The 22968-nt window shown below is 44.4% G+C and overlaps 1 protein-coding gene across 4 annotated transcripts in view; it reads right to left on the minus strand.

Annotated features, from left to right (window-relative positions):
* The window catches only part of UTRN (utrophin), a 4744936-nt gene that overhangs the window by 783923 nt on the left and 3938045 nt on the right, over positions 1-22968 (minus strand). The gene's annotated exons all lie outside the window — the stretch shown is intronic.

Consider the following 22968-nt stretch of genomic DNA (forward strand, 5'->3'; position numbering starts at 1 on the left):
AGGTGGAAATCTTTATGAGGTATTTGTTTCCCACAAGTTAAACAGTTATTGACTTTTCTGACATCGGCTGAGGCAAGAAAGAGTCCCCAGCGGGTACTTAGCTTTTAGAAGTCTTGAGTATTCGGTAGTAGTAATCTCTGGATCTGACCGACCGGCACTTGCGAACAGCTTCTGCTTGAGCCACGGCAAGAAAGACTGAAGAAAATGGCGTCGGCTGATGCCTTTATACCCGAAGACCAGCAGAGATGACGTCGGGTGAAGTGCGACATCAGCCAAAGCCGGACCCGGACTTTGGAATCCGGCCGACCGAAGGGCTGCCTGATGACAGGACAACCCAGTTGTTATGACTGCACATGCATCCATGAAGGACATCTGGTAAATGACTGGCTCCCAGCCAGAATTGCAGGAATCTTCTGGAGTGCTTGTCCATTTTTACGTGGTAATACGCATCCTGAAGCTCTTCTGAGCAAATCCAATTGTCTTTTCCTAAAAACGGAAGTATAGCCTGAACAGTAACCATCTGGAGTTTCGTTTGCTAAACTGACTTGTTCAAAATGCTGAGATTCAGAATCGGTCTCCAGTCCCGTTTCTTGTGGCACTAAAGAATCCTGAGTAAACTCTGGATCCTGTTTGGTCTTGTGGGACTGCTTGGATGACTCTTTTGTCAAGCAGTTTTTGAATTTCTAGGACTGCTGCATCCCTGTGATGGGGTGGAACATCTTGGATTATTTTGGAATGTCTGGGTTCCTTTGTAAATGGGATATTGTAAACCTCTGGTTATAATCCTCTGCACCCAATTGTCCATTATTATCCTTTGCCAGGCAGGTTGTTGCAGGGATAATCATCCCCCGACTGCCTCCACAGAACGACAATCGGGCCTTCTTTCAGTAGCTCTGAAAGGAGTTACCAGGGAAAGACTTCCTGGAACCCTGACTTTGCGAGCCACCCCTGCCTCGAGGATGGCATCTTCCATTTTAACTCCCCCCTCTGCTTCGAGGGGAGTCATTGCCATCTGAGTTGTAGAAAAGTCCTTGGGACTTTTTGAACCATAGCTTCCCACTTCCCTGGTTCCTGGAGTAAGACCGCTGAGGAGTGGAGAAGCATATGCCCATGACAGAGAGGGTCTTTCCATCCTTCTCGCATCTGGCAAGGGTCTCTAACATTGGGGCCAAAAAGTGATGTTCTGTCAAACAGAGCATTGACAAAAAGACTTGAATAGCTTTGCCAATTCACATAAGCACATCCAAGTGTGTCTCCTGATGGCTATGCCAGAACCTGGCTGCTGCCCTAGTGGTCCCTTCAGCTGCATGCACAATAAGCCTCATGGACAAACTGCATATCGAATCAAGGGTTGCCATCTGGGAAGATACTTTGTCCTGAACCCCCTCAGCTACCGCTCCTTTTAGAGTATCTGATAGGTCCTTTACCAGACCTCATTGAAGTCTTGTTTAGTGTGGCATGAAGTAGAAGGACCCGAGCGAAGGTCGATGAAGTGCCTATGCACTTCCCAAATCTATCTATTGCCCTAGACTCTATTAGGAAGATGGAGAGTAGGACTTTCATCATCAAGTTCCTTTTTGGTGGCTGCCACTACCACCGTGGCATCTACTGGTATTCCTTTAGCCCAATGCTGCTGATCCTGAGGAGCTAACAAAATGTGGCCTGGTCTCTTAGGAACTGGTACAATGAAATCAGGTATCTTCCAAGCCCACTGCACAATCAATTTAATCAGATTGTCCTAGACAGAGAGATCCAGGAGGTAGATGGTCGGGCACAGAAAGCCTCCAAGTATACCAATTCCTCTGAGGAAGGCTGAAGGGAAGTCCAGACACACTTCTGCTTCAGGATCTCTAGTACGTCTCCAAAGGAGACATCTTCCGGGGATGATGGTATCTTCTATGCAAAACTCTTCAAGGGGGTCCAAGTGATTCCCCTTCAGGGGTATCTCCTTGGTGGGATGGGCCAGAGAAGTGCCTGAAGAGAACATGACCACCATGGTTAGATCCTGAGGTTTCTGTGCCTGCTGTCCCAGAGTAGAGGCTGGAACAGGTTCTGGACGTGGTTTTGGACAGGGTTGTTGGATCGACAAAATTGGTATCAACTGTAAGCCTGCAAAGGACAAAGACCTCTCTATGGTCTGGAAAGCAGGCCCCCCCCCCAATATAGTAATGGGAGCCCGGAACCAAAATAGACTCCTTCAGAACTGTGGTCCCATCTTGCATCATGGAAGCTGCCTCCAAAGCCGAAACTGGTGTTGAGCTCAAGTGTGCTGAAGCCTGACAGCATGTATGGCTCCAACAACAATGGAGTAGAACCACGCTCCCCGGAACAGACAATGAAGCTACAACCCTGTGAGGTGTCCTGTTTTGATAGAACCTAAGAAGCTTAGGGGCAGTTATTGGTGCCAGAAATGCAGATCTGATCAGCACCGAGATAGTCAAAACCAAGACTGTCAGCACCAGGAACTCTGAAGGCTCAATCGAAGTCAGAGGAGGAACAACAACAGCTGAAACTATGGGTATGGCTCCAGAGCCACGGAAGCTAGGAACCGATGAAGCTGAACCCCTCACCACCAGGAGGGTTTGGTCTACCAGCCTCAAATCATCTGACACTGTGAAGCTCTTGGTGGAATGGATCGAAGAGACCAATGCGGAATGGGGATTCTCCAAGAATGGGCTTGGAAGTCGGTCTCGAAAGGGGTCCACTGACAGGGAGTATGTTGCCTTAGGCCTGTATTCAAAAGAGAACTCCCTTGGTTCCATAACAGATGGAACCGCGGACAGAATTTGCACTAAAGCTTTTTCCATGGTAGTTGTAGGTGTCAAAATAGTCTGTGCAGAAACCAGCACCGAGGTTTAGAGAAGTTTCCCGTTCAGTTCCGCAGAAACTCTGGAAACCAGGGAGTTTCTAGCCATTTTAGTAGGTGGTGCCAATGAAACTGCCAGAACCGATCTGCTCCTCTTCTTACATCCCTCATACTTGGAAGACATGGAAGAGGAGGAAAGAGAGCCAACATCGGTTTTGGGTTTAGATGAACCAGAATTGGCCTCGAAATTTGATTTAGTAAGGGCTTTCAAAATCAGCTTATTTTTCATTCTACAAGGGCCCGGTGGATGAAGCTGTGACAAATAGCACAGTCTTCTTGAAGATGCACCAAGCACAAGCAATAGACACAAAGAGTGTCCATCTGAATTTGGTAGTGTTTTATCGCACTTCTGGCAGCTTTTGAATCGAGAAATACCCTTTGTCTTTTCTGCCATATCTCACTCACACACACACACACACACTTACAGACAGAAAGAAGAAAAAGGAAAATTTTTTTTTTTTTTAACTAAATGGGAAGAAATTATGTACCAACAATGGTACAGAAGGGTTACTGTTACGGTACAGGGAAAGGTGAAGTGAAAGAAAAAGTACCAACAATGTTAGTAAAGATTTACCAGAAAGGTAAATAGACAGAAAGAAGGAAAGATGTACTACCAACGATGGCATTAAGGGTTTACCTTTATAAAGGTGAATCACAGTGATGTGAATGCTCATATGAGCGACTCACAACCACGAAAGTGAAAATGCTGACAGTCTGTAATGTCCGAAAAACAGCAAATCGAAAAGCAGATTTGCTGTTTTTCGAACATTAATATTGAGCGCAAAAAAAAAAAAAAAAGTGTAAAGTGGGGGGCAAGCCCCCCTGCACTCCCCCATATGGGGGGCTGTGCCCCCACACTCCCCACTTTACTATTCTAACTCTGAGATCGCACTACAGTGGGGAAAGGGACCATTTTCTGATTCCCACTATAGTGCAATCTGCCCCACAATGTCGAATGCGCAATAAGAGTTTGTCACTGTACATTCGCTCATTTCACAATTGAACCTTTTTTCTTTAGGCGTTTGCAAAATTTGCAAACAGCCTTTCGAACAACTGCTGTTCTTCCGACTGTGTATCGCCTTTATAAAGGTAAACTGGTATTAAGACATAAAACACTAAAGTGTTCAGAAAAAGAGCCTAGAGAGGAACTGGGTAAGCAAAATAACCGCAGAGAATAAGTAACAATAGTTTAAAGGGAAAACGCTCACTTTTTTTTAAGAAATAATCTGCTCGAAAGCTGCAGAGGAGAAATGCGTCTGTCACTAAAAGCAGCAAACAAGATCTGAGGCAATCCTGAGAGGAACATTAAGGGTAAAAGCGAAGCTCCAGAGTTTTTGGAAGGTGCGAGCTGGAAAAACGGCCAAGTTGGTTCCGACATACGGAACCAAACTCACAGTCAAGAATTAAGTGAAGATTGACAACATCAGATCAAACATTACAGGACCATCACGCACTAAGGTTTGGTAAAGGCCAAATACTGCAGAAGATGGCTTTGGACTTAAACTTGAGTAGTTATTGAAGCCTGTGATCTTGGCAATGAACCTGAACAAATCACCAAAAGTGCAAGATTCCCAAGAAAGTACAGCTGTGTACATGTACCATAAATGTAGATGTTCGAGTGTATTCACTGTTGCAGTCATCACACTTGGGTTATCTGCCTGCAGGTAGCCCTCAGTCGGCCCGAATAACAGAGTCTGATTATTTCTGCGTTGGATGCTGTCGCTTCTTCGATGACGACAGGTTATCAGAGGTATAAAAACAGGCAGCCGACACCATTACATCAGTTTTTCTTGTCTCAAATGTCAGGAGCCCCCAAATAGGGAGCTGGTATATGGTGTGGAAACCACCACCAGTAAAAAGTAAATACCAATACCATTAGGAATAGCCATAGAGAGGCGAGATAGAAAGATAGAGAAAACCAGGGGGCTGGAGCGAGGGAAACCAGGACTGCAACAGTGAATACACTCTAGCATCTACATTTATGGTAAGTGTACACAACTGTACTATGTTCTTCGTGTTTCACTGTTGCAGTCATCACACTTGGATTGATTTCCAAAGCAGAGGAAGGGTGGAGGCAGTCAAGAAGAGTTAGGGCTGGCTAGCAGGCCTTGCAAGACTGCTGTAGCAAATCCTGCCCTGGATTTGGAAAAGATAGACAAGTGGTAATGCTTGGTGAAGCTGTGTATAGAACTCCAGGTTGCAGCTTCTAGAATGTCCCTGGTAGGGACTCCCATAAGAAATGCTGTAGAGGTAGAAGTAGTCCAATTGGAATGTGTTCTGACCCCCTGAGGGGTTGGTTTTCCATGGTGCTTGTTGCAGAAATGGATGCAGTGTGCTATCCATTTGGAAATTGTTTGTTTAGAAATGGCCTTGCCCTCTGCCCCTGTTGCAAAGCTGACTAGCAGTTAGTCAGATTTTCTGAAAGGCTTAGTCTTATCAAGGTACAACCCGAGCTGTCTGTGCACATTCAAAGAGTGCAGAATCCTTTCCCCTTTATTCTGAGGGATAGGGAAGAAGTTTGGCAAATGAATGGATTGGTTTAGGGCCACACTGGACACCACCTTAGGCATAAAGGATGGGTTATAGTCCTGAGGGAAACCCTGCCAGCATGGAAGATAATAAAGGGTTCCACAACCATCAGTGTCTGTAGCTCAGACACTCTACTAGCTGAAGTTATGGCTACAAGCAAGGCTGTTTTCCATGAGAGGAATTTTAACTCTGCTGAAGCAGCAGGTTCAAAAGGGGGAAGCGTGAGCTTTCCCAGTACAAAGTTAAGGTCCCAAGCAGGGGTGGGTGCTCGCCTTGTGGGGCCTTAAGTTGTTGGCCCCTCTCAGGAACTGTTTGATGAGAGGGTGAGAAAATAGAGGTGGCTCAGTATTGTAATGAGCCGAATAGGCATGAATCTTAACGGAGGAGAAGGATAGGTCTCTGTGGAGTAGCTCTGCTAGGTAATCCAGGATTAGAGGTAAGGAGGTGACTGCGGTGTCCTTTCCTTTAGACTGAATCCAAGAACAATATCTTTTCCACTTTTCCGAATAGGATTTCCTAGTACTACGCCTTCTGGCTTCAAGAATAGGTTCATAGGTTCATACTAGGCTATCTGCCCTGGGGCATTTATAAGCCTAGCCCGATTGTGTTTGGCTTACGCCACCCCTTGATTTGAGTATACTGTGCCCTTTTTAAGTTTAGTTTACTGTGCCTCTGTCTAATAGTGACACGGAAGTAATCCCCAGGACAAACCTATGATCCCCCATCCACTCATCAAGATTCTTCTTGAAGAGAGTCAGTGAGGTGCTCTGCCTAACATGAATTGGAATTCTATTCCAGAGCGAAGGGAGTCTCTGGGTTATGAATCTGTCCCTCCAGCATGTTCTATTTATTTCTGTGCTGAGGTTCAAGTCCCCCGAGTGCGTGGCTCTAAGGGATTTAGATTTGCTGAGGTGGAGCATGTCCATTAATTCTGGGTTGGACATAGCGTTATATGTCAGGCATATATCGCCTCGAAGTAGGCGGTATGCAACTGAGTAGAGCTGGAGTTTTTTTAACCGAGCAGCATATGGCATCTGTTTGAGTCTCCTGATCCTCCTGGTGAGGTACTTTTGGGGTCTTTCTAATTGCTGCAGGTGTCAGGTAAGGTACATCCCAAAGGGGGCACTGTATTCTATGATGGGCCTGATGAGGGATGAATAAAGGGGCACGATAACCTCTCTTGATCTAGATGTGAATCCTTTCATGATGAGGTGGGCTATGTAGAAGGTCTTTCTAACCACTTTGGCAATGTGGTTGTCAAAGGAGAGATTGCTATCAACTTGGGTCCCCAGATCCCTAATTACTTTCTCTGTACTTAATGGGTTACCACCTATGTGGTAATTTGTGGGCACATTGTTTTTGCCAAAGGGTATGACTATACACTTTTGGCATTTAGCTTTAGACCATGGCTCTGGCACCAGTTATCCGTCTCTTGAGACCTTTTTGAAGGATGTTTGTGTCAGCTGGAGAGTCGATTATGGCCCAGTTTGCAGTCATCTGCGAACTTGGTGAGCCATAGTCCTCCCGTTGGCCTGTACCTCAGAAAAGTAAATACCGAACAAGAGGTCCCAGGACAGAACCTTGTGGGACGCCACTTGTGACCGGTTTCGAGTCTGACATGGCTCCAGCAACTCTGACTCTGGGGGTTCTGTCTTTGAGCCAGTTTGCGACCCATCTTGTGACATAGGGGTTTATATTTAGGCTGGATAGCTCATCTATGATGCCCGAGTGGGGTATTGCGTCAAATGCCTTTACGAGGTCCAGATAGGCTGTGTGGACTACCTTCCCTTCATCTATGGCCTTGGTGACTGTTTCGAAGAAGTCGACCAGGTTCAAAAGGCAGGATCTGCCCTTGACGAAGCCCAACTGGGTAGGATCCAGTGTCTGTAGGTCTCCAATGTCTTTGTTTATGAGTTCCATGATGATTCTCTCCATAGCCTTGCAGACTAGGCTAGTCAGGCTTATGGGGCGATAGTTTCCAGGGTCCGCAGAGGCGCCACCTTTGTGTAGTGTGACCACTGTTGCTGTACGCCATTCATTGGGCACATATCCTGTAGTGAGGCTGAGACTGTACAGCAGTTTTACTTGAGGGATTAGTTCTTCTTGGAGTTCATGTAGGACGCAACCCGGGACACCATCTGGTCCCATGGAGGCATTGTTTTTTGCTTTGGAGAGGGCGGCCTTCACCTGAGCATCACAGATGTTTGGGAGGCTGCACTCTGCCGGGATAGATACTTGCTCTTTTGGGGGGTTTGCACTGAACCTGTCTGCCAGGATATTGGCGATGTCTGTGGGTTCAGTGTATTTTTTGTTGTTTAGAATCAACTCAGAACAAGTCTGGGAGTTGCATCCCAGGTTCCTAACATAACTGAAAAAAGCCTTATGATTGTCTTTAGTGTCCTGTGCAATTTTTCTCTCGAAGCTGGCCTTGGAGGATTTTATGAGGGATCGTAAGTTTTTGCTAGTACTGATCAGAGATGCCTTCCCTTTTAGGGATTTTGCTCTATCATGTAGTAGCTTCCTCCTTCTGTTGTACAGTTTATTTATGGCTGGGGTCCACCAGACCGGACGCCTGCCTTTGGATGATTGGGTCTTGATTTTGTTTGGAATAGCATGATCCATGCATTCCTGGAGATTTCCGTAGAATGCGTTTATATAGGATTCTGCAGTTTGGGCCGTAGTTTCCACTGGCCCTGGGGCCTTGAAGGATTCCACTTCGGTTGTGAGAAGTGTAAGTTCGCTTTTGAGAAGTTTTTCACTGTGGTTTTCTGGGTTGGGGGTGGGGTCGGGATGTGGATATCCAGTGAAATTAATTTATGGTCTGATCTTACCAATGAGGGATATACTTCTGGTATGGAGCATAGAGTCCCCATGTTGGTAATGATCAGGTCTAGTATGTTTTCCCCTCCTGTGGGAGTGGTGACTAGTTGTTCCATAGCATTTGAGTTTATAAATTCCAGGAACCTTTGGGCTAAGGTGCTGGGGCTTGAGTAATGCTCCCAGTCTATGTTTGGGTAGTTGAAGTCACCCAATATAATGGTGTTCGGAGAGATCTTCATGTTCTCCAATGTTTTCAGGAAAGCCGAGTGGGATTCCTGACTTTGAGAGGGTGGTCTGTAGGATGCTACAAACTGAAAAGCAGTCTTGCCCACTGTCAGTTGCACATGGATGGTCTCCGATACTTCGTGCAATGCCACTAACCTGGAGGTGTGGATATCCTTGATAAATATGGAAATTCCCCCTCCTTTTGTGGTTCGGTCCGGGTTTTGGGGCAGAAAAGCATGATATGAGGTATAACCTGGTAGTGCTGGGCTGCTCTCTGGAGCCTTGAACCAGGTTTCTGTCACTGCACAGATATCGATGTTCTCCATACTGAGGACAGCTTCGAGCACATGCATCTTGAGGTTAAGACTTCTGGCGTTTAGCAGCATTACCCTTAGTTTCTTGTTCCTTGTGCTGTCTATGGAGGTGGGTTTGACTTTTGAGCCTTGCCTAAAAAAGGCACTATGGGGGTGGAAAGAGCCTTTGCCAATATCCGAAAGCCCAGGGGTGACAGGTGCAAGCCGTCCCTAGCGAAGCAACGTGGCTTGTCGAGCATGTCATCCCAGGCTGACAGACACTGGATCCCCTTTGAATGACACCAAAATTTTAGCCAATTGTTAAAATCGATCATTTTGTCTTTATACTGTGGCAACATTCTAGGTGAGGGTAAGATGCTGCTCAAGGTCAGGGTCAAACCAGCCTGGGCTACATGATCAGAGAGCTCCTCTATGTCTCTTTTCATGTAGGCGAGGGAGGTACGTCTCAGGTCATTCACGCCAGCATGTACAATGACTGAGTCATATTTGTATTTGCTTTGGAGTGACCTGAGTGCTGTTATGTGGCGGATCCTAGCCGACAGGCAGCTCACTGTGACCTTCTCTTTATTCAGCCTGGTGAGCGGGACGTCAGTGTGTCTGACAATAGAGTCACCTATTATAAGAGTATCAGGTGTGTTATTCAGCCTGAAGGGCTGTGACTGCTTGGCACACTGACATTGTGTGCTATGTGTTGTACGTGTTTTGTTTTGGGGTAGCGTTTGCTTGGATGTTTGCTTTGGAGGTCTCTGTTGCTTAGGGAGATTTTTATTTAGAGCCTCCGAGTATGTTTTTGTGTTTTTATGTATTTGGTTCGCTGTTGTGGTGGGACTATGTGATACTGGAATTTTGTCCAGCACCTCTTTACTTAGGGTTGCTGGTGGAGTATTCAAGGAATAAGCTAGGCTGCAAGATTTAGGGTTTGCAACTGTGGATGCAAAACCTGTCCCTTCTGCTGTGACAGCAGGGTAGGGGTCTGGTGTAGGTGCCAGGGTTGCACCGTTGTCAGGCTATGCAGGAGTGTGTACCAGTGCTGGCATGGCCAGTCTGGGGCAATCAGAACTGTCCTTGGCCTGTCTTCTTTTATCTTGAGTAGTACTCTTGAGAGAAGGAGCAGAGGGGGAAAGGCATTAGACTGAGAGATTTTCCCATTGAAAGGATAGGGCATCCACCTTCCAGGCCCTGCTGTGAGGGTTCCTGGTGCAGAATTTGCTTAACTGGTGGTTGTGGGGAGAGGCAAAGATATCCAACTCTGGGGTCCCCCACCTCTGGATCAAAAGGTTGAAGGTGCTGGGCTGCAATTTCCACTCATGTGAGTCTAGGAGATTTCTGCTCAAGTCGTCTGCCAGTGAATTTTGTTTGCCTGGCAGGAATTGAGCTTGTAGATGGACTTGGTTGTTCAAAGCTGTGCTCCACAGAGTTATGGCTAACCTGAAGAGTGGGTAAGAATGGGTTCCCCCCCTGCTTGTTTATGTACCACATAACTGTGTTGTCTGTTTTTATCAGCAGTTGTCCTGGAAGGATTAGGTATCTGAAAGCTGTCAGAGCATTCTGTACAGCTAGCATCTCCTTTTGGTTGATGTGCAGGAGAATTTGGCTTGGGCTCCAGTGGCTCTGAATGCATTTGCCAGTCATGTGGGCCCCACCATGCATAGTCTGATGCGTCTGTAGTCAGGGTTTGGGTGGCGTGGGGTAGAGTAAAATGCAGTCCCTTGTTGTGGTTGCATGCTTCTGCCCACCAAAGGAACTCTGCTCTCAGACAAGGTATGATACGAATGGCTGTTTCCAGGTCCTGAGAATGATGGCACCAAAGATTTAAGTACCATTGAAGTTTCTTCATATGCAGTCTTCCATATGGAATTAGCAGAATACATGAGACCATGAACCCTACAGCTTTCAGTATTTTTCTTGCAGTTAGCTGGGTTCTGGTGGCCATTTGCTTGCAGTAGTCTGTCAGATAGACCTGTTTTTCTGAAGTGAGAAATGCCATCTGGGAAGTTGTGTCCAAAGCTTGCTCCCAGGAATACAATCTTTTGACTGGGCACCAGTTGTGATTTCTTTTCATTGATGGTGTACCCCAATGAAGTGAGAAGGCTTTTTACAAATGCTCGGTGCTGAATCAGGCAGTCATCCAAGTACGGTCAAATTTGGATATTTCTCTGCCTGCAGTGTGCAATGGCTGGAGCCAGGCATTTTGTGAATACCCTGGGCGCAGTAGAACAAGCCAAAGGGAAGTACAGACAACTGATAATGCATAGATCCTTCCCTGAAACGTATATATTTCCTGCATGATTCCCTGATGGGGACGTGCAGATAAGCTTCTTTTAAGTCTAGGGTGACTAACCCGCGATCCTTGGATAGCATAGGGAGAAGCTGTTGCAGGGTAAGCATCTTGAATTTTGTGACTACCAGGAAGGTGTTGAGAACTGAAAGATCCAGGATTGGGTGCCAAGAGCCCTCTTTCCTGGGTACCAGGAATAGTATGGAGTAGAAACCCTGACTCCTTTGTTCTACTGGAACTGGCTGAATAGCTCTGATGTTGAACAGGGAAAGAACTTGGTTTTGAGCCTCTGCCCACTAGTTTGGAGGAAGGTCTGGAAACCCACTTGGGGTTGGCAGTGAATGGAAATAAAATTTGTACCCCTGGGATACAATGTTGAGGACCCATCGGTCCTGAGTGATGGACATCCAGTTTTTTGCATGAAGGGCAAGTTTTCCTCCTAGGAGCACAAGCAATTGGGCAGGGCTTAGAAGTAGAGTTGAGAAGTCATTGTGAACTTTTTCCATAGGAAAGTGACTTACCACTCCCTGTTTTAGGAGTGGGAGCACTCCATTGCTTAGATCTCTGCATACCCTGAGACTGTAGTCTGGGTGGTCCGTTTCCCCTGAGTCTTATTTGGGAAGGTCTGGAGGGGGCTGGAAAGGACCAGTGTTTTGAAGGGCAATGCCTACTGAATCGAGGTGGTTGCACTTGTAAGAATTCTTTAACAGTTTGCATAGATTTAGCTTTTTCTTCCATCTTTTTAAGAACAACTTCTGCTTTGGTGCCAAACAAAACATCCTTATTTAAAGGAGTGTCTAGTAATTTGGATTTGATATGATTTGGCAAGATCTGCTCCTTCAGCCAAGCATGTCTTCTCAGTACAGAGCCAGTGACTGCAGCCCTGCAAGATGCTTCTAGGGCATCAAAACCACACTACAAAGTATGCTTGCTAACTTGGTTTGCAGAATGCATAAGCTCTTGCAAATCTTCACTTTCTGCACAATCTGGAAATATTACCAATTTTTGTTTGAGTTCCATAACATGTTGCTGGCACTTCAGCATGTGAAACTGGCAATTCAATGCCCTGATAGCAAGAGTTGCAGAGGTATATACTTTCTTACCCCATCTGACTAAAGCTCTAGAACCCCTGTCTGAAGGGGTAGGATTTATGGCTGTAGTAGCCTTAATACCTTTAGTTCCCTGGGAAATTATCTCTGGATCAGCAGTAGATTTCTTGAAAAGAAACTTGTGGGAATCAGGTACTCGGTAGTACCCGTCATGTTTCCTAGGGGCCGGAGGTAAGGTGTCTGGAGTAAGACTGGATTCCATGAAAACATCATCCACAACAACCGGGACAGGGGGAATAGCTAAAGGCCTGTGCTGAGGTAGCTCTAAAACTTCTCGGAGTCTCTTTTTGGACTGAGGATAGTCTTGGCATTCCCAATGGAAATGCTCTCAAAGTATGCAAGGTTTCACCAAAAGAGAAACCCTCTGGAGGGGAGGCAGAGGGAATGGATTCCTCTGCATCTGAATCCTCATAGGCTGATAAGGGCATGTCCTGATAATCAGAAAGGTCAGAGCCATCAGACTCCTGGTCTGTAGAATCTGAAGGCAACTGAATTCTTTGTCTCTTAGCAGGGGAAGGCTGGCTTCCCCTAATTAGCATTATAAGGTCTTCAGCCATTCTAAGCATTTGTTTTTGTGGCATGGACACCTGAGCATGTGCTTTGGGTGGTTTTCTAGGCCTAGTGCATACTCTGGGCCTCAGAAACTTGATAGTTTTGGCTAAAAAAGAAGTTGCTAGCTTGATTCGAACATCGGTAGGTCGGAAAACACCATCAGAAGCCGGTGCCTGCACAGAGGCACCGGACCCATCCAAAGTAGAGACATACGCAGGTTCCATAGTCGAAGAAGCATCTCGCGGCACATACCGGACTCCGAATAGGTCTCAGCAGAGGCCTGTGAATCCACAGAAGTGGGCATCAGGAGCTGCAAAGGCATCTCACAGAGAATACATATATTACATGATTTCATTACAACAACATTGTATATTTACTCTAAGTATATTTATAAACGTACTGATTTTATACATTTCCCATTTACTTACTTATTTATTGCACTAATTATTCAAAGTTTTTAAATTCATTTTAAATTAACTTTTAAATTCATTTTAAAGATGACTGTACAGTTGCAATTTTATGTTGTATACAGTATTGTCACTGTTGGTTTTTCTCAAACGTATGTTTGCTGAACTACAATCAATTAATCATTTATTCAATTGTTGCAGTAGTATATCAGGGATGGGCTATACCTTATTCATACAGTACTCTGATGATGCCCTAGAGGAGACAGGGTGAAAGCGCTTAGTACTCAGTTGTATATCTTGGAAAGTTATTTAAATTGGATGGTCGTTTTCTTTTTTATTTTATTTTACTTTATGTCAATCAATTGTTTAAACCAGTTTCTACGGTTTGCCGAGTGGCTTTTAGCTTACCAGTTATCAATTCTAACTGCATCTCACAGAGTACCGGCAGACTGGTGACTAGCTTAATGGAAGCATTGGTGGTAGTTTTGGACCTATGCGGTCTGACTGTCTTTATCCTCACTTTTTTTGTAAGTTTGGTAGTCGGATGGCTTACCAAAGCCATTTTGGAATACGGAGATCAAGAGTGAAAGAATATAGCAACAAAAATAGCCCGACGACGAATGGTTTTGGCATTAAACAAAGCACAAAACCGACAGTGAGGGACATCGTGGTCTGGGCCTAAACAGTTGACGCAGTCAGAATGAAAATCTCTGTGAGGTATTTGCTTTCCACAGGCAAGACAATTGTTAACTTTTTCTGACATCAGTTAGAGCAAGAAAAAAGGATCTGCAACATGGTACTTAGCTTTACAAGACTTCTGGATTATCAACTCGAAAAATGAAAATTTCAGGTAAAAGCCGACCAGCACTTGTGAACTGCTTCTGCTTCGGGCTCCTCCTCGGCAAGAAAGATTAATGTAATGGCATCGGCTGCCTGTTTTAATACCCCTGATGACCTGACGTCATGGAAGCCATCAAGAAGCGACAGCATCCGAAGCAGAAATACTAAGATTCTGGTATTCGGACAACTGAGGGCTACCTGCAGGCAGATAACCCAAGTGTGATGACTGCAACAGTGAAACACGAAGTAAGTACAGTTTTGTACCTACCATAAATGCAGATGTTTGAGTGCTAATACAGCTGCAGTCATAACAGATGGGTTCTCCTGCCATCAGGCGGGTCCTCGGTCGGCCGAATTCCAAAGTCTAGGTCCGGCGTCGGTTGTCGTCGCTTCTTCCCTGATGTCAGTGTGACAGGGGTATAAAGGAACCAGCCGACGCCATTTTCTTCAGTTTTTCTTGCCCCAGATGTCAGGTGCCCTCAGAAGGAAGGCAATAATAAAATTGTGTGATAATGCAGTGCTATATAATCAAAATACAGTAGTTGCAAGCAAATACATCATAAATGAAAACCCCAATCAGGTTGTATGAGGATGTGTTAGCCTATATACCTGTCCCAAGAGGGGAAGGAGGGAGGGAAACCTGGACTGCAGCTTTATTAGCACTCGAACATCTACATTTATGGTAGGTACAAAACTGTACTATGTTCATCGTGTATACAGCTGCAGTCATAACAGATGGGTAGAATCCCAAAGCTAAGAAAGGGGTGGTAGGCACTAGTTGGAACTAGGAGGAGCCAAAATGCCCTGCAAGACTGCAGTGGCAAAGCCTGCTCTAGATTTGGAGTATAATGGTAGGTTGTAGTGCTTGGAGAAGGTATGCACAGAACTCCAAGTGGCTGCTTCCAAAATATCCTTGGTAGGAACTCCTCTGAGGAAGGCTGCAGAGGTGGCTGTGGCCCTGGTGGAATGAGTTCTAATGCCTGTAGGAACAGTTTTGCCATGAAAGGAATAGCAAAAGCGTATGCAGTGGGCTATCCATTTTGAGATTGTCCGTTTGGAAATTGGTTTCCCTTGAGCTCCTACCTCATAGGCCACAAAGAGCTGTTCTGATTTTCTGAAAGGCTTTGTTCTGTCCAAATAGTAACGCAGCTGTCTGTGGATGTCCAAGGAATGTAGTAATCTCTCCCCTTTGTTTTGAGGATTAGGATAAAAAGAAGGTAAATGTATGGCCTGATTTACAGCTACCCTGGATACCACTTTAGGCATAAAGGATGGGTTGGTTTGTAAGGAAACTCTTTCCTGATGGAAGATGATAAAAGGCTGGACAGCCATGAGAGCCTGTAATTCTGAAACTCTACGAACTGAGGTGATAGCCAGAAGGAAAGCTGTTTTCCAGGACAAATATTGCAAATCTGATGAGGCAGCTGGCTCAAAAGGAGGCAAGGTCAATTTTTCCAGAATGAAATTAAGATCCCAAGCAGGTATTGGTTGTTTCCTTGGAGGCCTTAAATTCTTAGCCCCTCTGAGGAACTGTCTTAAGAGAGGGTGAGAGAATAAAGGTGGATCAGTGGTGTATTCTGCAGAAATGGCTGAGGCATGTATTTTGATGGAGGAGAAAGAAAGTCCACTGCTTAGCAGTTCAGCCAAATATTGTAGTATTTGGGGTAAATTCAGTTTTCCAGGATCCTGGTCCTTTTTCTCATTCCAGACACAAAAACGTTTCCATTTTGCGGAGTAAGCTTTTCTAGTTGATGGCCTTCTGGCCTCCAAAATGACATCCTGCACCTCCTTGGAGAGTAGGGCCTGTTGAGATGCTAAGGAATCTTCCATGCGGCTAGATTGAGTGTTTTTAGCTGGCTGTGAAGAGTTTTGAAACTGTGCTGAGTCAGAAGAGGAGGCATTAGAGGCAGGGTCCATGGTGGGGAATGCGTTAGGCTCCTCAGGAGTGGGTACCAGTGTTGCCTTGGCCAGTCCGGAGCAATGAGAATCATCTTTGGTCTGTCTGCTTTGGTCTTTAATAGAACTTTGGGCAGCACAGGAAGAGCACGGAACGCATAAACTGTCATTGATGTCCAACTGAAAGAAAGAGCGTCCACTCTCCAGGCCTTTGGATGGAAGATCCTTGAGCAGAATTTTGTCAATTGATGATTCTTGTGGGAGGCAAAGAGATCTATGTCTGGCCTTCCCATTCTTGGATTATTTCTGTAAAAATTTTGGATGCAATTTCCATTCGTGTGGATCTGTCATATTCCTGCTTAGGTTGTCTGCCAGCGTGTTTTCCTTGCCTGGCAAGTACTGTGCTTGTAGTTCCATTTGTAAGTCCATGGCCATGTTCCAAAGTGACATGGCCAGTCTGCATAGGGGGTAAGAATGTGTTCCTCCCTGTTTATGTACCACATGACTGTGGTGTTGTCCGTTCTTATCAATAATTGACCTGGTTGTAGAAGGTCCTTGAAAGCTTTCATAGCATTTATTACTGCTAGCATTTCTTTTTGATTGATGTGAAGGTGCTTTTCTTTTTGGGACCATTTTCCCTGAATGCACCGATCTGTCATGTGCGCCCCCCAGGCGTAGTCCAAGGCGTCTGTTGTGATGACTTGATTTGCTTGAGGCTTGCTGAATGGAAGACCTGTGTTTGTTTGACATGCTTGAGCCCACCACAGAAATTCCTTTTGCAGACATGGAATTAGTGGTATTACTGTTTCCAAACTGCGGCTGTGTTGAGACCATATGTTTTTTAGGTACCATTGTAGTTTCCTCATATGCAGCTTTGCACATAGGTAAGATGCAAGATGCCATGAATCCCAGAGCCTGCAGGATTTTCCTTGCAGTTAGCCTGGTGCAATTTGCTAGTGTTCTGAAGTATTGTATTAGTTGCCCCTGCTTCTCTGGCATGAGATAGGCCATCTGGGTGTTTGTGTCCAAATTGGCACCCAGGAAAATTATCTTCCGAGAGGCTATTAGCCTTGATTTCTTTTTGTTGACTGTGTATCCCAGAGATTTCAATAACATTATTACATAAGCCAGATGTTTCAGAAGAATGTGCTTGCTGTCCGCTTGGATCAGGCAGTCCAAATAGGGATATATTTGTATCCCTTGAAGTCTGCAGTAGGCAATTACTGATGCCAGGCATTTCGTGAATACTCTGGGCGCAGTAGATAAGCCAAAGGGCAATGCAGAGAATTGATAATGGGTTGAACCTGCAAGAAATCTGAGGTACCTTCTGCAATTTTGTCTGATTGGGACATGCAGGTATGCCTCCTTGAGGTCCAATGTTACCAGCCAAGACTCCCTGCCCAGCATGGGAAGAAGTTGCTGTAGAGTGAGCATCTTGAATTTTGGTACGAGTAGAAATGTGTTTAGGATGGATAGATCCAAAATAGGTCTCCAATCTTTTCCCTTCCTTGGCACCAGAAATAGCCTGGAATAAAACCTTGACCTTGTTAGAGTAGGTACCTCTTGAATAGCTTTCATGTTTATGAGATCTGTAATTTGCTTTTGTGCCTCTGCCCTTTGATTGTGTGGCAGGTTTGGCATGCCTCTCATTTTTGGAAGGGTGTGAAAATGGAATTTGTAGCCTCTGTTTATAATGTCAGGATCCATTTGTCCTTTGTGACAACATGCCAATTTTGAAAATAATGCCAGCTTTCCTCCTAAGGGGGCTGCCATTTGAAACCTGGTTGGTATGCAAAGGGGAAAGTCATTGGGTTTGCTTTCTGAAAGATTGCGAGTTGTCCTCACCACCTCTTTGTGTAGGAGCTTGCCATTGTCTGCCTCTACATGAGCCTTGGGATTGTCCTCTGCCCCTTGGGCGCCTGTATCTGCCTCTTTGGGGTCTGTCTGTGGCAGGAAAGGACCAGTTTTTGGAAGGCCAATTTCTACTAAAACGTGGGGGTTGAACCTGTAGAAATTCTTTCACAGTTTGCATTGATTTAGCCTTTTCCTCCATTTTCCTTAATACCTCCTCAGCATTAGCACCAAATAGTACATCCTTTTGAAGAGGCGTCTAGTAATTTAGCTTTGACATGATCAGGCAAGGCTTGTTCCTTGAGCCAGGCATGCCTACGTATGACTGATCCTGTAACAGCAGCTCTACATGAAGCCTCTAGAGCATCAAAACCACATTGTAAGGTATGCTTACCCACTTGTTCTGCACTATGCATCAAATCCTGCAACTCCTTCAAGTCTGGTTGTTCAGGTTGTGACATTTTACTCTTCAATTGTGATAACAAAACTGTTGGTATTTTAGCATATGAAACTGACAGTTTAAGGCCCTCATGGATAAGGTAGCGAGGTATATACCTTTTCCCCACCTTTCTAAGGATCTGGAATCTCTCTCGGAAGGCAATGGATTTTTGGCAATGGAGGCCTTAACTCCCTTGGGGCCCTGTGAGATGGTTTCTGGGTCAGCAGCATGGCTTTTGTAAAGAAATTGGTGTGAGTCAGGAACCCTGTAGTACCTGTCAGGCTTAACTGGAGCTGGAGGTAGAGAGTCCGGGTTAAGGCAGGCCTCCGAGTAAACATCATCTAGGATGTCCAAGACAGGAGGTATAGCCAGAGGCCTATGCTGAGGTAACAAGAGAAATTCCCTGAGCCTTTTCTTGGAATCTGAATAATCCTGTCCTTCCCCAGTGGATGTGTTCCCTTAAGGTATGCAAAGTTTCCCCAAATGAGTAATCCTCAGGGGGGGATACAGAAGGGATGGACTCCTCCGCATCAGAGTCTTCAAAAGGGGAGTAAGAATGTTCCTCATCATCAGAGTGGTCTGAAATAATGGAGCCCTGATCAGAGGAGGGGGAATCTTCCTCCACTCTGGGCCTTTTGTCCGGTGGGGGCTGAGAGCCTCTGATTAGAGTAATTAAACCCTCAGCCATTTTAAGCATCTGTTTCTTAGGCATGGGGCTTGGAGATGGGCCCTGTGTAGCTGGTCTCTTAGGGTGCATGGTTGCTTTAGACTTTGTGAAAGCCTTGATGGAGAAAGAGGAGGAAGGTCTGAAGACACCTTGAGTGGAGGTGGACCTGTCCACATTCTGAGTTTCAACGCCAAGAGTGGCTTCGGTATCTGTAGTCAGGGTGTGGGCCGAGGAGCCTGCGACCTCAGGCACAGGAGACACCATCAAAGAAGTGTTGTCGGTAATCAGGGGCTGCGTAGGCACCTCACTGAGAACCGGACCACGTGTAGTCGGCTTTGGCATGGTGTCGGTAGAGGCCGCAGACCTCGTGTGTCGGTCCTTGTCTTTCCGTTTTTTTGACAAAACTGGAGTCGGAGTATCTGACGACATAGTATAGTTAAATGCTTTTCCAAAATAATGCTGGGCGAACTCCGCCCGACGCTTAATAGTGCGTTTGTTGAATGTAGCACAAAAGCGACAGACCGAGACGTTGTGGTCTGGGCCTAAACAAGGTATACAGAGGGAATGGAAATCCTTATGCGGTATTTGCTTCCCACAAGAAATACAATTATTAACTTTGTCTGACATCGGTCTGAGGCAAGAAAAGTTTCCCCAATGGGGTACTTAGCTTTAAGAAGACTTCGGTTTCCAAATTTCGTAATTTCAGGAGCTGGCCGACCAGCACTTGCAAACTGCTTCTGCTTCGGGCACCGCGCGGCAAGAAAGACTGAAGAAAATGGCGTTGGCTGGTTCCTTTATACCCCTGTCGCACTGACGTCAGGGAAGAAGCGACGACAACCGACGCCGGACCTAGACTTTGGAATTCGGCCGACCGAGGACCCGCCTGACGGCAGGAGAACCCATCTGTTATGACTGCAGCTGTATGCACGATGATCATCTACAGAATATTCCTCAAGGGTGGTGATTTTGAGAGCGCACATTGACAGAAAAAACCATCACAAAACTTTCTATCTTTTCCTCCACTTTGAACGAGTTAAACCTCATCTGAAAAGCTCCACCAAACAAAGGACTTGCAGACATACAATGTACCTCAGAAGGCCTGTCAACACAGTGAGACAGACATCTAAGTTCAGCTGCAGACAAGAGGATTATGAATGAAAGCTTCATCAAGGAATTTAATGACAAAATATCTGCCACTATAACAATGTGACAAAAGAGGGCAATAGCCAGCCTTAACAAATGATTAGTGTATCAACACCAAAAAAAGATTCAACACCTTCAGAAGTACTTACAGAATGTCAGCTGGCATTTGACTAATTATCCCCTCACCAGGGTAACTTCATCTGGGGTGCGAAGCCAGAATCCCTCTTGAGAAAGAAGAAATGAGCAGCCTAAGGAAAAAAGGCAAGCAGCCTAGATACCATCAAAAAGTGATTGAGTGGTAAAGCTGGACAAGGACTCGTAGGTTAAAGGGTGGAACTATCTACTTCTGGGTAAGAGAAATTACATGTGGACTTTACTTCTTATGGGGTATTTTTCCTGGAGAAAAATAACAGAGGTTCCACTTTTTCCTCAAAGGAGAAAAGGTTGAAGAATGCTTCATGTCTACTTTCTGATAAGTTATAAATTTTAGGTCAATGATGACTGACAACTGTCTAACTGAAGTCCTTTTTGAAAATGTAGACCGTGCCTGGGACACGGCAGTAAAGTTATAAGACATATCTCTCCATTATGGCCATTTTCTGATAGCAAGAACAAGTTCTGAGCAGTTCAGAACACTCTTCCAAGAAGAAGAAAATGAACTAAAGGCAAACAAAAAAGAAATGTTTATTCTAGTTTTGCAATTCAAGCGTGCTAAAGTTTTCATCTTGGTACATCAGAAGTCATCAGGTCCTTTACAAAAGGAAACGTTCTGCACTTATTTTATAGTAACGATTTTAGCATCAAAATTGCCACACATCTTTAAGTCTTGGCTGAACTTTACAAGTAAAGATAATGCATTACTGTCTGTTTACACGACTAGCTGTTTTGTAAAATTATATAGAACTCCTCAATGGAATAATTTAAGAGAATTTCTCAGCAAAGTTTTCTTCCTATAAAACCAGGTATTTACATGCGCATAACCTATCTCCCAAGTTAAAAAAAAAATGACTGGAGACCTACCCTAACATGGACCTGGATTTCTACATTACAATCAGTTACTGCACTTAAATTATGCTTTAAGTACTTTCATCTCAGTTAACAAGTGCAAGTTTTTAGTGTATATTTTTGGCTAGATGAAGAAACCACTTCTTGTGTTTTGTGTTACACAGTGAAACAAATTACTTAAAAAAATGATAAAAAAAAGAAAATCAACCCCTTACAATTTTCTGAGGAAAATACAAAACAAGAACAGGAAGTTCTAATCCAAAAAATGAAATGCAGGTCTGGACAGGTCTTCCAAGAGCTTTTTCCCATTAATGAATTTAGGAAGTACCTTGAAAGTCTGACTCTAAAATTGACCTGCTGGATGGATGTCCACATGAATAATAAGCAAAGACTGGTTCTGCCTTTCCTCAAGGATAGATTTGTTTTAGGAGCTCATTTCTGTTTTACATCCTGCACCTTACTTGGCATGATTTGTTTTGGTTAAGTATAGTAAGAATATGCTCAATTTATCATGTTAAGTGTGTTACCGTGTTTTCTCTTAATATAAAAACAATTTCATACTGGGATTAACAATAATGTAGTAATATTGATAAAGATAATCCTATACAACTTTAAATACATACACACTGTTCAAAGAAATATGCTCAATTGTTTTACATGGCAATTTAACGCATCATCTGTACCAACATTTTGAAAGCATCTAATAATAGGGAATTACATAAAGAATGCTAAAGTGATGGCATGATATTTTCACATACTACTGTCTACAAAAGATGGACAGTAATGGGATGAGAAAATAATGCAGAAAACTAGCAGCAGAATGTCTGGCAGTATGGGCTACTTCTGATTTGGTTATAGCAGCTGAAATTTGTGTGGCTATATCCACCCTGAATTTTCTAGAAGCTGGTCAGTGCTCTGCATACCTTTCAACCTCTTAGCACAAGAACTCAAGACAAAGCCAATATAACAGGGGACAAAAGCCCAACATCAGGCACATGTTTTTAAAACTGCTCCGATAAATTTAGAAAATTGCTAAAATAACAGTTTTGCACTGGCATGCATTTTCTGAAAGATGAAGTCTGAAACTTGCATATTCGTCATTTAGTAAAATCAATCCTCAATGATTTGCTAGAAAACCATACATTTTAGAAGGGTCAAACCAAAAATGTGAAGCAAAAATCTGGACATTCTGCAAAATTTTCAACAGTTAAGTATGGTACTCTCTGATAAAATTGACTCAATATATACTAATTTTAGGCAACTTTTAGGCAGAACCCTTGAAATCAAACTGGCCTTAAAGAAATTTTACAAAGTCTGTACCTATTTGATATCATCTGGATTGACATCAGATGGACAGTAATGGGATGAGAGGTTTTCTCCACGGATCTCCACTGAAAACGGGCCTTTGACTCAGCTGGACCAACCCAGTTAACAAATGAGAATAAATAAATACATCATTTGGACATCTAAATCACCAAGGAAAAGAGCAAAACCTTCTGCTACTTTTTTTTTAACAAATGGAGCACTTTTCAACACATGACCTGAAACAGAACACTGGAACTAACAAGAGCAAGGCAAAAAAAAACACTGAGCAAAACAGTTCAGACTATTTGCATAGCATATGCCAAGCCTGTAGTAGTGCTGAAGCAAAAGCCCATTACAGAAACTCCACAGCCATTTGGCATCATAAGCACACCAATCATAATGCTGACCATGACACTGTTGGCCCATGGCCAGAAAAATTCAAGCCTCGGTGGAGCAGACACTCACAACCTGGATGGAGTGTGCCTCTTTGAAAGTGTGATGTTGGTACAGTACAAAGTGATACTGCCAATACACTGCAAGAGCAGCTAGTATTCTTCCTCTGTGTGAGAAAAAAAGAAATTCCAATATGTAGCAAAATTGATGGCATTCTCTAAAGTTAGAAAACTTGTATAGTGGTGGAAGATTGTGGGAGGAAAAGCAGTGTGTGTTAAGTAATTAGGCAGAGTATAATTTACACACACAGCAAGAGAAAAATATCAGAG

This window comes from Protopterus annectens, chromosome 1.part0 (genome assembly GCF_019279795.1).
Source record: "Protopterus annectens isolate FY-2018-M chromosome 1.part0, PAN1.0, whole genome shotgun sequence".
Lineage (NCBI taxonomy): Eukaryota > Metazoa > Chordata > Ceratodontiformes > Protopteridae > Protopterus > Protopterus annectens.